A 14,798-nucleotide genomic window follows, 5' to 3' on the forward strand; every position below is an offset into this window, starting at 1 on the left:
GAATCAACTGCTGAACTCAACCCAGGCAACGAAGGACACACCCAGGGTGAGGGTGAGGAAGTCAGTCATGCAGAGGGCCTTGAGGTCAGCCAATGGCAGGAGGGCAGAGAGTTGCTGGGCTCTAATGAAACATGTGGTCTTCTTGAGGAAGGCTGGGTGGGGATGAGTACCTAAAGCAAGCAAAGGCAGAACTTTATGAACTGCCAAGAGAGCAGATGTTACATGGAAAGGATAGATAATGATAGGATATTAAGTAGTTTAGCTATGAATCATACTTTCAAATACTGATATAAACAATTATAAGTATTTTAAGACGAGCAAGGAATGGAGTTGGGGGTATGATGGGGTAATGTAAGAGACCTAACTAACAAATGTCCCACCCAGGAAATAGACTGAATCTAAAATTGAAAATCAGGAGATAGTAATGGAAAGATTATTATTTAGAAATGTGGAAGCAATTATCAGCAGGAGCAATTCAATAAGTGGGAGAGGAAATAAGGGGACAAACGGATGATGCAAAGAGATTTTGCTTTAAGTCTCATATAATTACTTGATTTTATAAACCAAGTATCCATACAAGTTAAAATGTATATAGATTAAAAATGCAAACACAGTAGACACAATATTAATACCAGATAAAACAAGATTTGCGCTAAAAGTATTTCAATGAGAAAAGTTATTTCATGGTTCTATCTGCCAAGAAAATATTGTCATGAATCTTTATCCTCTTAATTACATGTGATAATTAAATAATAGTCTTAACATGTATTAAAATACTACAGAAACAAGTTTATTAGAACATTATCCAAACCTTTCTCAAAAAGCTGTGATAAAACAGACAAAAACTTAATTCTGCATTCAAGTGAAGACATGAATAGTATAATTAAGTAGAATATATATTTACATGATTGTGTAAATATTTGCACATGTATATTCGTGTACATCCTTTGACCTTAGAGCACTCATAAAATACACGAAGGGCTAGTGAGAGAGTACAACAGGAAAAGGTGCTTGCCATGGACACCGAAGACTCAAGTTCTGTCCACAGGACCCACAGGTAGAAAGAGAGAACAAGTTCCCTCTAACTGTCCTCTGATTGGCAGTGTGGTCATGGTATACTTCCCACAATGCACACACACACACACACACACACACACACACACACACACACAATTAAAATGTAATTTAAGAAAAATTTAAGAGACATTATTTATTAGTACATATTAAAATTCCAGTATAATTCACCAGGAATTTATATATCAGGCCACTGATAGTAAAATTCCAAATAAGAATTGGAAGTGAAATGGCAGCAAAAAATTAAGTCACTTGTAAACATTTAATGTTTAATCTCCAAAATAAAAAAAGAAACTTTTTACTGATACCATTAACTCCTTTGGAATGAACAGTGAAGTTAACATTAAAACAGAATTTAAGTGAAAACAGACAAAAACAGAATCTTAAAAGTGATAACAGAATCTTCTTGAAGATGTGTGAACGGCTGGAAGGTGGCTCAGTCAGGAAACTACGTGCCAATAAGCTGGAATTCACAACCCAGAACCCATTTAGGAAAGCCAGGTGTGGCGCTGTGTGTGCTCGTGACCCAGCCCCTGGGGCAGCACAGACAGGTGGATCCCTGAGGTCGCTGCTCTGCCAGCTTAGCCTAATTAGGAAGCTCCAGGCCAGTGTGAGGCAACATGCCTGAGAAACTATACCCAAGGTCATCCTCTACTAAACATACTCACAGACGCACGCATGCACACATTCATGGTCATGCATGCATAAACATTACAAAAGATCCCTATAAAAGTAGGAGGAATGACTTGAAATGAAGAAAAAAAATCAATACAATCAATAGGACCAAAGGCTGTTTTAGGAAGTTAGTGGGGAAAACAGATACACTTTGAAAACTCAGAACAACTGACTAGGAAAGACATATAAGTAAAAAAAAAAAAATCAAGAAAAAGGACAACACTATCATTTCTTATAAAAATTTTTAACATCTAGATGAAACATAGTCCATCAAAAATTTTAACATCTAGATGAAACATAGTCTAGGGAACTATAAATGACCAAAAGTGACATTTTAAAAAGCAAAGATTACTTTATGGGAACTTTTAAATGCTGTATTGTGATAGGGCACACACACCACACACACACACACACACACACACACACACACACACACACACACACGCACGCACGCACGCACGCACGCACGCACGCATGCACGCATGTGCGCACACACGTACACATGTCCTAAATCAGTCTAGAAGTAGAACAGAAGTCTGACTAGACAAAATTCTTAATAAATAGGCTAAGAAGAAACATACAAAGAATCACTACTGAAAACATAAATGTGAAGGGTCCTAAAAGGAGGCTGTGAAGTGCAGTTTACCCAAGTGACTCACTCTGCACTCTGCCAGCTTATCCCAGGAGTCTAGGGCAGTGGATGCTTGAGAAATTTCTCACTTGAATGGAAGATTTGCAACTTAAAGAAGAGCAACAATATACATACATATATATATAGAGAGAGAATGTAGAACACAATTTCCATCAAATTCCAATCTCTCTTTCTAAGTAAATTGGAAAAAGAAAGAATTATCCTTTGGTGATTTCTTTACTAAATCCTCCAAGGCAGTGGTTTTCAACCTTCTTGATGCTGCAACCTTTTAATACAGTTCCTCATGCTGTGGTGACCCTTCAACCATAAAATTATTTTCATTGCTACTTCATAACTGTAATTTTGCTACTGTTTTTAATCATAATGTAAATAACTGTGTTTTCCAATGGTCTTAGGCAACCCCTGTGAATGGGTTGTTTGGCCCCAAAAGGGGCTGTGACCCTTCAGTTGAGAAAGCTGCTCTAAGGCCTTTCACCTTAGGGACAAATGCCAGAGAAGTGACTTACAATGTAATGAAGGCAAACGCACAGCTTTCAGGAAATACAAGAGTATACATCCAAATAAGAGCTCTCGTGTTTTAAAATTGGCAATGAGCTCATCAGTCTACAAATTCCAATGGGAATTTCAACTGGATACTCAGAGGACATTGGCAAACTGACTCCAATGGCATCGGGGAGAGGAAACTATCAGAACTGACAGAAATACTGAAAAATGAGGATAAGGGGAAGAGAATTGCCCTGCCAGATTGCAAAACAAACTGCCAGACTGTAGCAGTTAAAACAGGGGGAGAGCCATGCTGGGAGAGATAACCAGAAAAGCACCATTTATACCAGGGGATTTATTACATCACCCAAGTGGCGTTTCAAATTAGTGTGGGAAGTGGTAGGACATTTGCTATCCATTGGGAAAACACAGATCACTGCCTTATATCCCATGCTCCAATTGATTCCAGTTCTAATTAGAGTAAGTTCCAAATAGAGACTTCTGAACTTGGGAAGAAACAGGGCGGCTGCCTGTGAACCAGAGTTCCCATGCAATGCCATGCCCCAGACCAGTTCTATGAGTGGGAGTCCCAGACCCCAGGCCCCTCCCCGCCTTGGTGTGAGACCCTGTAGGAAGAGTGAGTGTTCTGAGACGTGCCTCTTTGTGCTTATGGTCCTTCCAAGTAATGTTTCATCAGCCTGTAGATGCCCCAAGGCCCTCACACTACCTTATAGCATAACAGGAGCCAGTAAAACCGGATCCACCTGGGTTTTAACACTACTCCTGATGCCAGAGACCTCACAGTATTTTTTTGTTTTGTTTTGTTTTTGTTTTTTGAGACAGGGTTTCTCTGTGTAGCTTTGGAGCCTATCTAGGCACTTGCTCTGGAGACCAGACTGGCCTCGAACTCACAGAGATCCGCCTGCCTCTGCCTCCCGAGTGTTGGGATTAAAGGCGTGCACCACCAATGCCCAGCTAGACCTCACAGTATTAAGGACATCCTCTTTAGAATGAAGAAGACACAAAACTTCCGAGTTACTGCTGTCATAGATTTGACTTCTATGGTTGTCTTCATTTAAGTCAATCAGTTCAGTAGATTTAAAAAAAAAAAAACATTTATTTATTTATTTATTGTGTGTACACAGAGCACATGTGGAGATCAGAGGGCAACTTTGAAGAGGTGGTTCTCTCATCCCAAGGTGTGCATCCTGGGATCAAACTGGGGTCATCAGGTTTGACAGCAAGAACACTTAGGCACTAAACCCATCTCGCTAGTCCAGGTCAGTAAACTTTTAAGGAACTGTGCATATTCCATTGAACTTGTGCTGTCCAAGTGAACTTTTCATAAAAATGGAATTATTCTGTCTTCACTTTCCAGTTCAGTAGCCATGTGAGGCTATTAACACTCAAAACATGGCTGGTACAACAGAAACTGAATGCTTCACTGTGCTTTAATCCAGTTTAGATATAAAAGCTCACATGTGCTTAGTGACAGATGTATGTAATGCAACTTTTAACAGTCATTAGCCTCAGCTTCTGGGCCAGGTAGAACCCAAAATATAGACTAGGACTAGAACCAGGGGAGTCTGTGGAGAAGCTATGCTAGTTTCTCGCTGATACTGATACTGATACTAATACTAATACTGATACTGATACTGATACTGGTTCCTCTGGAGGCTCTGGGATTTGAAGCCACCGACGGCATGTCTTTTCCAGCACCCAGGGGCTGCCGGCATCCTTAAGCATGTGACCTCTTTCTTTGTCTTCAAAACCAATAGTGTAGCTTCTTTGGAATCTCGCTCTCTTCTCCTCCCCCTCCATCCCCTTCCTCCTCCTCCTCCTCTCTTCTGGCATCATAAAATTTTCTGTCTCTGACCTCTTGCCTTCCTCTTGTAAGGTCCCTTGTTATTTCCTTGGGGGCCACCAGGATATAGCCTAGACAAACTCCCCAACTGAAGATCCTTGACTTCATTGCAGACTCTTCTGCCATGGAAGATGGCAGTGTCACTGGATCAGGGGACTAGGACACAGGCATCTTTGTAGTGAGAGGGAGTGTCACACAGCCTAACATCTAGGATAACCAACCTGTCCCATCCCATGAAATCCATGCAAATGGTGCCAGCTCTAGAGTTGCCTTGGAAATGTACTAACCCAGAATCTTCCGTATTAATCTAATTCTCCCCTCCTTGCTGAATTTAGCACCGTGCATTAATCTCCAGAGATCAGGGCACAGGGTCTGAGCCTTGGGAAGAAATCTAATAGGCCCAGTGAAGAAAGAAAAGGGGCTTCAGTTCTTGGAGGCTGGGAGGTGGGGGACTTAGGCTGAGGAGCAGAGGTGAGTAAGAGGGGATGTCATTTTATGCAACCTGTGCAGTATCTTCTAGACACTGGAGAGGTAGTGGCTGTGTTTTTGAGCTGTAAAATTCTATAAACAGAGCAATGTTTTAAGAAGATTATACTGCCCTGGTTGTGTATAAGTTGGGTGGAGGGAGAGAGGGGGGAGGAAGGGATGCTGGAGGGTGGGAAACTGGTGAATACTTTGTTTCAGAGGGAACAACCTGAGATGAAAGTACATGCCAGAAACACCTTGACAAACAGAAAGTGCACTCTAAATGCCCATACCGAGCTAAACAAAAAATAACAGCACCTGCTTAAAGCATTTTTAGAAAGAGATATAATTTCTGATTTTATTGGTTTATGTGCTTAAGGAATTTAAGCAGTTGTAGGGCATTCAATGACTTTGTGTATGTTTCACTGAAATACACAGAATGCAGGATACACTGTAACCTTTCCCCATGCACTAAGTGACTTTCAAAGCCCAGTTGATGACTCTATTTGAAGCAGCGCAGTGGTTCAGGTATTTGAATGAACATAGATAAGTTGTGAGGCTCTTCTAGCAGCCAAGAGATGATTCCTCACATAGGAAGTTGTGACATTTATCACCTTTCACCTTGAAAAGAGAGAAAGAAGCAAGCCCTGCTCTTGTTTACCAGATGGCCCTCTCTCTGTGGTTTGTGTGCCATCTGGAATTGGTTTTGATAAATCCAAACGTTAGGGCTACATTATCTTTCCAGCTAAATATAACAGTTAGTTCATTAGCCTGGCAACCTATGCAATGCTTTCACAAGCTAAACAAGATAGGGCTGGAGCTGGAGTGTGTGTTTTGTTCCCCAGGAAGCCGCCAAAGAGAAATCAGTCTGCCTTCAATGACCTCTAGAACTGTTTCAAAGATCCAGAGGCCGGCTGAGACCCTGAAGGGGTGTAGACACTGCCCCGGGGACCTGTGGATAGCTGCATCTGGCAGGATGGAGGCGGGGCTTGGATGTGTTTCCCATCCTGGGTTATTACTCAAAGCCCTCTAGTCTCCAGACACCTAAAGACAAAAGGCAGCCAGCAACTTTCCTCCTTCTCTTTAGAGGATTGCCATCATCACATTTGTGTACACACATGAAAAAGTAAAACATTTTCCAAGCTTCTCACAAAACTGCCTCCCTACCCCAGCCTTCCCACTTCTCCCTTTAAAAACGTATCCAGTTCCCAGGCCAGCTGTTTCTTTGGATTTTTTTTTTCTTGTCTCTATCTGTGCCTGGGCCTGCACGGGTGAGTGCCTGCATGTCTGTTTGTGTGTGCACAAGAGTTCAGGTGCATGTGCACAAATATTGTGGCGTGTATGTGTGTATATATGTGTATGTGCAGGCCAGAAGTCAATGGAAGTGTCAGTCTCTATTATTTTTCACCTTAGTTTTGGAGAAAGCAGCACTCATTGAACTCAGAGCTCACCCATTCAGATAGACTGGCTGACCAATGAGCTCCAGAGATACATCTGTCTCTTTTTTCACACCTCCCCCAGCACTGACGCCATAGACACCAGCTTCTACCTGGATGTTAGGGTTCTGAACTGCTTGGTGGCAAGCAATTTCCCAACTGAGCTATCTCCCCAGCCCTCATGCCTCCATGCTTTTTAAAACAAATTTTTGAAGTTTTTGATTTATGTTTTCCCGCATGTGTGAATGCCTACAGAGGGCAGAAGAGGGTGTTAGATGCTCTGGAACAGGAGTTACAGATGGTTGAGAGCCACCATGAGGGTGCTGGGAATTGAACCCAGGTCCTCTGGAAGTGCAGCCAGTGCTCTTAACCACCAAGCCATCTATATCTCCAGCCCACGGGCATCCATACTTCCTAAAAACTTGCTTTTGGTGCAGGTCTCTATGTTTCCATTTTAACATTACTATTTATCTCCCTTGTTCAGAAGGAGAGATCTGCTCTCACAGGCCCCAGCTTCCCTCTCAGTGTGAGCCTCCTCTACTTCAGTCAACAGCAGCAGTGAAGGTTTCTATTACCAGGACTATGGAACCCGTACTCAAAGCTCACCCCTGTGCCCTGCTGGAGTTACTATCTCGTCTTTTCCATTAAACCTCCATCACCCCTCCTATAACAATAAAAATTTTTTGTTTGTTTTCTGGGAACAGAGTCTCACTTCAAACACTCTGTACAGGTTGTCTTAGAACTCACTATGTGGCTCAAACTGGCTTCAAACTCACACCAGTCCTCCTATCTCAGCCTCCTGAGCACAGGAATTATAGGTGGGAGCCACCATGCTTGACTCAATCATCTTGTATTTAGATTCTTATGTGCTGATTGGTGATCTACCCCATTCTTGTAAATATTCCTAGATATCAGTTTCCCTTTCATGTGTTCAAATAGCAATTTATTAACATCATTTTTTTTCCTTTGGGGATCTCCTTTCTTTAACAGCCTGTCCTGTTATTCACTGTCGCCACAACAGGCCCATTCTCAGCGTGGGCACTTTTCTCTCACTGGGCTGGAGATTGTCCTGAATCCAGGGGTCTCTGCTTAGACCCCTCCCTCATCCTGGTAGAGCACATCATTCCTTTGAGAACACAAGAGAGAAGCTAGGCATGAGAGGGAGCAGGACTATAATCCCACACTTAGGCTGAAGCAGAAGGACCCATGTTTGAGGTTAACCTGACCAGCCACACAGGTAGACTCTCTCTCAAAATGAAACAACCACCACAGTATAGAGAAAAGCAAAGCAAAGCATTGCAAGTCCATTCTGCTCTCATTGTGGCTGGGTAGGTAGAAATTTCATTTGGACATATTTTCCTGTAGGCTGATGAAGATGTATTTATGTTCATTGTCCTATCATTATCACTCAGAAGAAAACCAGTCCTTACTGATGCCCAGTCTCTCCTCAAAGCCTTGATAGTGTTTTGAGTCAGTGAACTCTTGAAGATTCTCTTGTTTTTCCGGGGTGCATGGCAATGTCCCGTAATCTGCAGTTGTTGGTGAGTTCCCTTCATCTATAAATGCCTTCTTTTTTCCAGGAAACTGTCCCTCTCTCTGCTTTTCTCTCTTCTCTGATCTTCCGCCTAGACAGAGATGCCTCTGGGAGGCCCTTCTAAGTGGATCTCAAATTCAGATGATGAAGAAAAGCCCCCCAAGCAGGAATAATGGATAATAGGAAGTCACCTGGACAGTGAGTGTGACTCAGGGTTGATCAGGCCACCTCACATGGGTGGCCACCTGGCTAGTCATTAGTGTTATCAGAGCAATTCAGTTTGTAAAGAAAACACTGACTAGAGTTGAGTTGCAAGACTGCAGAGGGGAAGTTGTGGTGAGTAGAAAATGCAGTGATTTGGGGCCAAATTTCTTCCTGTTACTTAGTTTCTTTTTAAATGAAAAAAAGAGATTTGTTTATTTTATGCATATGAGTGCTTGGCCTGCATATATGTATGTACACCATGTGTATGCCTGGTGTCCTTGGCATTCCAGAGCAGGGTGTCAGATCCCCTAGAACTAGAGTTTGGAATGGTTACGTGCTGCCATGTGTGTGCTGGGAACCCATCCCAGGTTCCCTGCAAGAGCGTCAAATGCTTTTAATATCTATGTCAACTCTCAAACTTCCTCACATGGTTTCTTAACCTCATTGACTTTTTTTTTTTTAATTTGAGATTGAGTCTCTCTTTCTGTCTCTGTCTCCCTTTCACACACACAGAGGCTGATCTTCAACTCCTCATCTCAAGCCAGCTTCCTGCCTCTGCCTCCACCTCTGTAGTAAGGGGAGCTACAGGCATATTAGACTGTGCCCAGCCTTTCCTGGCTTTTAGTTCATTATACATGGAAGACACAGCACGGCTCTTCAGGCCTTTTTCCTTCTTATATCACAGCTGGGAAAATGAAGGACCCTTGAGTTGGGCAGGGGACTTTTTCCTGTAACCTTACTCAGGAGGAGGTCATAAAGACCTTTTCTATCACTATTCCTTGCTCCATCATGGGCAGCTATGGTTCCTTCATATTGCACAAGCTACAGATTCATGTTTCCAGACTCATCACTTGAATCCTATAATATCTCTACTTGTCTTCCAGACCTCTAACTATTGTTATTAAAGAAAAACGGAAAAATCAGGTTTCGTTGAATCACTTCTCTAAATGGTCCAGTCGCATGAAGTTATTGAGACAACTAATAAAGACTTTCATCTTTATAGGAACCCTGGGAGGCTTACTAAGCATTAGTCGGGTATACTGACATCGTCCTTGTTTGCCACCTTAAGATCTTTTGAAGCCATCATTCATTCTTAGATGTTGCTCGCAGAATTGCTGATGCTCATGGGAGCTTGCTGAACATACTCAGCTCATGTTAACCAGAACACAGTTTTGCCTGTGGCATGCTCTGCATCCCATAGACATGGGTGCTCACCTGTTCTGAGAGCCTGTGTGAAGCACTGTGTGACCCTGGCATAGCTGCTGACTGTGCTCTAAATGGTGTCTTAAACCAAGGAGGAAAATAATTAGGTCCATGACAGTATGTTTTGGTTTTTCAAGACAGGGCTTTTCTGTGGCTTTGGAGGCTGTCCTGGAAATCACTCTGTAGACCAGGCTGGTCTCAAACTCACAGAGATCCACCTGCCTCTGCCTCTGCCTCCCGGGTACTGGGATTAAAGGCGTGTGCCACCACTGCCCGGCAACAATATGTTTTGATTGTTGACTTCTGATGGGCTTTATTATTTGGGTAGAGGGGCTACCCAGGGTTTTGGCTCTGGTGTCGTTTGTCAGCCATCACTGTAGTATTCAGTAGTGGGAGGAATCTTGGGTAGGATTTAGAACCACATATAAGTGGATATAAGCTTTTGCTAAGCTGCTTAACTGCTGTGTGACCTTGGGTCAGTTCCCTAACCATACTGAGCCGAAGCAGACAGATCTGGAAAAGACTGTGTTACTGCACAGATGGGAACTCAGGTAGATACTACAGCTCAGCCCAGGACACATAGGAAGCGCTACATAACAGACAGACTGACAAAAATAACTTCCGTCAGTTTTACATGGAGAGCAACACCAGATCAATTGTTAGTGGTTGTTTGTACAACGTAGGTCCAGGGAAGCCACTTATAACTCAGAATTGCCACCCTACAAGGTCATTCTCCTTCTGAAAGGGCCACATACCAGCAAGTTGGTTACTAAATAGCCTAGCCCATCAGCTGTCTTGATGAACTAATTGCTCCCATGACCTGCCGCTGGTCCTTTGATCCAGAGGAGTCATCTCAATTTCACTGTTGCCCTGGGAGCCTGCAGAGGTCCGTCTCTTGCTCAGTCCCACATCAGAAGCTGCTTGCCCCTGCGTTCTGCAGGTAATGCAATGCCAGCAAAAGCACACTTCTCTTCCAAAACACTGTTAGTACTGCTTCAAAATCTGGATGTGTGTGATGTGGGATATGCGTGTATGTACCTGTGTGTGTGTGTGTGTGTGTGTGTGTGTGTGTGTACACGTGCGTGCGTCGCGCGAGTGCGTGCAGGTACACACACGGATGCATGAGCATGGAGAGGCCAAAGGAGGATGTCCAGTGTTCTCTGCCACTCTCTGCTTTATTCCCTTGAGACAGACTCTCTCACTGAACCTGGAGCTCACAGTTTGTTTAGCTGGTAGCCAACAAGCCCGAGCACAGGGTTACAGGTGTGTGCAGCCAAGGCTGGCTCCCTATGTGAGTACCATGGATGTGAACCGAGGTCCTTATGCAACAAGCAGTCAGACCCACCAAACACCTCCTCAGCATGGAAAGTTTAACTTTTAAATGTAGACTTCACGACATGGGGGTATTTTCTACATACCACTTTTATTAGACTCAACTTACAAAAATGTCAGTCCAAAAAATTTAAAACATTGTTGGGTTTTTTTGTTTGTTTGTTTGTTTGTTTTTGGACTAGGAGAATTCTTAAAGAATAAAGTTTTTTGTTTTTTTTTTTAATTCTTTAGATTCAGAACAAATAAGGATACAGGGGTGTTTTGTAAGAGCCTGAGAAATCTACTGGCCTCATGTGACAATTGTAGGGATAGAGAAAATTCCATTCTTGTCACTGACTCTGGTTGGCACAGGGGGACTGATACAGCCTGTTAGTTTGCATTGAGTTTCTCAGACTTGTCTAGGCAGTTTGATCTTGGATATGAAAATCTTTTCCTGGTGGGCTCTGCTGCAGCCCCTCTAGAACCAGGAGAGCTCTGTCTTGACTGCATCCGGTTCCCTCTCTCAATGCCCACACTCCTCCCCCTCCCTTTCCCATGCTTTGCTTGCCATTCACCATTGGATATGCTTCCATCCTGTGACCTCAGGTTAGTCATCTCACCTTCCCTGGCTGATTTCCTCATTCTTAAATGCCATGACTGGGGCAGCCAGATGATCCCCAAGTGAGCAACCGGAGAAGCAACATGAACTCCAAGACTTCCTGACCCCAGGCTCACATTCCAGCAGGAAGGGAGATAGGCACATCAGGAAGACCTTGCTCAGCATCTCTCTGCTCGGCTGTGGTCCTCTGTTTTGCTCACAGCATCTCTCTCCCTTCTCTTCCAGTGAACCAAACCACTTTGTTCATAATTCTTATTGTGCCAGCAAGCTCTTGCTAGGACTTACCGACAGGCCCTGATGTGTGGTCACTATGTTCATCTCCAGTTTTGTACTTTTTTGCCCCTGGCCTGCTAAAACATCAGCCCACCATGAGATGAGGGCTGCAAATCCTATTCCCAATGAACAATGGTCTGGTTTCTTATCTGAGACTATTTGTCATGTATCTGTCATCTTACCTGAAACATCCAGAGGCCTACATGATAAAACGTTTTCCTACAACTAACAAAAGTAGAAAAGGGTTACAGCAGAATGGGCCGGAACCTCAGACAAAGCCTGAAAACCCAGACAGCAATCACCTTGAAGATCTCAGTACCCACATTTCCATAATCTGCCAATACATGCAGAGGTTAGGATAACTTTTCCCACTTGTAAAGAGTGATTATTTGAAATAAAAATAGCTCATTGAACAGACACAAAAGTGTGTGGAGATTCACCTTGATGCTTGCTGTGCTGACTTAGGCTCCCGGGTGTTTCTGACAGCCTGGTGTCAGAGGAAGTACCAACTCCAACTGTTACATTATACAACTGAGTAAACAGACAGCTACAGGAAAAACACAGGTCACAGTTGGACACCTGTGGAACTTTCAGGAAACACAGGAAAAGTGGCCCAGGGCAAATTCAGCAAGTTCGGCCCTTCCTCCCCCCAACCTCCTGCTAGGATTCTTGCTTGGAGCAGACAATGTGTTCTCAGGAGGTGAAGTCCTGCAAGGTCACTCTCAGAGACTGGAAGGTCGCCCTTCCAAGAGAGTAGACTGGTAACACTCCTCAACAACCTTCTTGGGTATGTCCTCACTGAGTTTGGAGACGCTGAATAAGAAAGAACAACCAGCTGCTAGAGGGGATAGAGAAGCAGTCCAAGACAGTGCTGAAGCAACCTCTGTTAGGGAGGCGGAACTCTAGGGCATTTCTTGGTACAGGAGTGACCATCTTCATGAAATCCCAGTCTCAGGTTTGCTTACCTATCTGTCCTCTGCTTCCACAGCTTCCTGCTTCCTTCCGGCTCCGCTGTTTTCGCACTGCTCACTGAAACACGAGATGAACTTCCTGTGACATAAATCCTACTGCAACCCCACTGGACTCTCCTGAGAGATGTGCTCCATCTCTGTGCGCCATGGGCCTCTGTTTCCACATGTACAAGAAGCCTGGATAAAATCTACCATGTAGGATTGAAATTACTAGCATAGTGCTTGGTTATTGGTGGTTATTAATATGATCTGCAACTTCTCCTCCACAGACTGCAGCCTCCTAGGGATTAGGGACCAGGTTGTTCATTTCTAGACCCCCTGAAGCTTGCCGCCTTTCAGCCGAGCAATACATGTTTACAGGATAGCATGGGAGAGGACCATTCTGCCTAACTGTGCCTGAGCATCTGCTGTTCACAGCCCCGTGGATCTCAGACAGCTTGTATGAGTGATCCTTATTCCGTCCAAGATGCCAGCCTCCAACTGGCTCCTTTGTTCACCAGGACTTAGAACTGTCAGCAGAGTAAAGGGTGACCTTCACACAGACTCTCCTGCTGCTGCCATGAGAACAAAGACACAGAAAGAAGAAAATGAGCATCTTACTCAGGAACATTCTAGAATGTGGCAATAAGGATGGGGGAGGGAAACAGTTTCCCGGGCTGGTTCGCAGGGGAACCCTGGCTCAAGGTCTGGTTCTGGGAATCCATGGGGTAGAAGTGACTTCTTGCAAATGGGTCACGCTACTACGCATATGGTGCATGTGGGTGGAACATAAATGTGACTTTTGCCTCTTTTCAGAGGTCAGGTTTGTTGAGAGGTTTCAAATGACCTGGAAAGTCCATCCAATGTCTACTCTTATGGGGTGAGAGGCTATAACCCTGCAATGCAGACATTTAGCCAGAGCTGAGACGACTTACCCCTAGGCCAGGACACCAACCAAACAAGGCCTCACACTCACCCTTGGGGGAAACCAACAAAGCAGTGGCTGTGGGCAGCGGTCAGTTTAGTCACTGGAAATAAAAGCTTTTGAGCCCGCCTGAGCTACCAGACAGCTCTCAGTTCATTTCTAAAATTGGAAAATAATGTTTGCCTTCCCAATCGTACCTCCCTTTCGCAGAGCAAGCCAAGTGTCCTCTGGTCCACTACAGCCTGCTGAGTGGCACCCTGCAGCCCTGCAGCCCTGCAGCCCTTCCAGCTTATCTATATGACACTTGCTGTAATTTTTCTTCTGTATTATTATTATTTATGGAAGTCTCTTGCCCTCTCATCCCACTACAAAAGCCTCTAAGGTCAGATAAGAAACGTGTCTGGTTCCCTCTAGTACGCTGTGCCATCCATGCTGTAGGGAATTCTGGGAATATCCTTCGAGGGAACGAAGGAACAGTGAAGTAATAATCTAACTTGAGTTTCCAAAAAGTTTGAAATGCTTTAAAAATAGTAAGTGTAGCTGGGCGTTGATGGTGCACGCCTTTAATCCCAGCACTCGGGAGGCAGAGGCAGGCGGATCTCTGTGAGTTCCTGGTCTCCAGAGCAAGTGCCAGGATAGGCTCCAAAGCTACACAGAGAAACCCTGTCTCGGAAAAAAAAAAAAAAAAGTAAGTGTAATCATGTAAAGACTAAAATTTTCTAAGCACTTTGGGAACCATAACTCCCTGGAGGGTAAGGAAGAGGATTTCTCTCTTTTTCTGTGTGTCTGCATCTGTACGTATGCATTTATATGTGTGTTCCAGTGCTTGTGGGCATGTGTGTGGAGGTGCAAGGTTGACACTGGGAGTCTTCCTCGATTGGTCTCCACCTTATTCTTGATACAGGGCTCACTTGAACCTAGAGCTCTCAGATGGGGTACGTTTAGCTAGCAGCTTGATCTGAGGGTTCCCTTTCTCCACCTTCCAGGCACTGGAATTGGGTCTCCACACCAATCTGGCATTTATGTGGGGTCTGAAAATCCAAATCCCCATCCTCAAGTTTGTGTGGCAAGTGATTTAACCACTGAGCCATCTCCAGGGCTCCCCCACTTCTTTTAAGCATGCCCGGCTA

The 14,798-nt window shown here is 44.1% G+C and overlaps 1 long non-coding RNA gene across 1 annotated transcript in view; it reads left to right on the forward strand.

The window, feature by feature from the left end:
- LOC103159864 overlaps window positions 1-13,808 on the forward strand; it is a 33,051-nt gene extending 19,243 nt beyond the window's left edge. The window contains exon 2 of the long non-coding RNA XR_004772416.1: window positions 12,782-13,808. This is a non-coding gene — a long non-coding RNA (uncharacterized LOC103159864). The remainder of the gene's footprint in view (window positions 1-12,781) is intronic.
- The last annotated feature ends 990 nt before the right edge of the window (window positions 13,809-14,798 follow it).

This window comes from Cricetulus griseus, assembly GCF_003668045.3.
Source record: "Cricetulus griseus strain 17A/GY chromosome 1 unlocalized genomic scaffold, alternate assembly CriGri-PICRH-1.0 chr1_1, whole genome shotgun sequence".
Lineage (NCBI taxonomy): Eukaryota > Metazoa > Chordata > Mammalia > Rodentia > Cricetidae > Cricetulus > Cricetulus griseus.